The sequence below is a fragment of the Wasmannia auropunctata genome, unplaced genomic scaffold (assembly GCF_000956235.1).
Source record: "Wasmannia auropunctata unplaced genomic scaffold, wasmannia.A_1.0 LD336111.1, whole genome shotgun sequence".
Lineage (NCBI taxonomy): Eukaryota > Metazoa > Arthropoda > Insecta > Hymenoptera > Formicidae > Wasmannia > Wasmannia auropunctata.
Window position 1 is genome coordinate 319,723 of NW_012026779.1, and position 1,076 is coordinate 320,798.

Sequence of the window (1,076 nt, forward strand, 5' to 3'; positions counted from 1 at the left end):
GCATGCCTGGTGGAGTTGCGCGAGGGTGAACGCGTGGCGGCGCGCGCCGCGCTTGCATGTGCATGACTGCTATGGCCGCGATGGCAGCGATTCGTGCTTCCAGTGGCTTATGGTGACGCTTCGCATGCGACTTTCTGATTGTCACTGCTCGATTGCATGCGTAATTAACTAGGTGCGGTGCTGTGGGCCGGTGGCGGCTGGTCAGCTGTCCCTCTGTTCTTCCGGAGGGTCCTCGCTGCCCTTGCGGAGTGCCTGGCGGGCTCTTGGGACCCGCGGTCTCCCCTTGCTATTGCAGCCAGTGTGGACGTCCTTGGGGTCCAGCGCTCTTTAACTCCTGCCCGCACGCGTTCTGCGCCCGCTGCATCGGCCGGGCATCAGTAATAAGGTAGGAGTCACAAACGCACCGTTGCCAGGGGAATGTAAATCTCGTGCGGTCTTCGGCGGGAAGACTCACGCTCATGTAGTTTTGTCGTAAATGACATATAAAGTGACTCGTGCGGAGATATCTTAGACGGAGTCATACTTTTGTACATTATCTCTGTCATTTACTCTATAAAGTGCATATTGTATTCACGCGGGAGTGGAAGAGACGCCCACGCGCCGGGCGCACGTGTAGAAATCCGATTGAATTTGACGTGGATATTGCTTGTGGAAACTCTCAATAACGGAGTGCAGGAGTAATCGCGAAGTAGGCCCTGGCAATGTGTGACATTTATTAAAAAAACACATATACAGTTGTTCTGTGCACGTCTGTACGACGAGTGCGGCTATTGCACCGCGAGCCTGCATCCGTACATTGACGCATAGAGCTGCGCCCGTCCGCGCTGTTGGAGAAATAACGTGCGAGGGACGAGCGACGAGTGGAGCTTGACAGCTGAGGAACGGAGGTGCCGGAGCGGAGTGATGCAGCACGTGTATGTGCCTGCATAGACTGTGTTTGTCCACTGTGCCGTGCACTCTCGCGAGACTCTTTGGGCGATTCTGTGCCGCGTGCGAGGATCCCGTCGCGGAAGCATAAGCATATGTGCAGTCGGATGTGTTCGCGAGGGAAACGATACGGATTTCTCTTTGGCCAG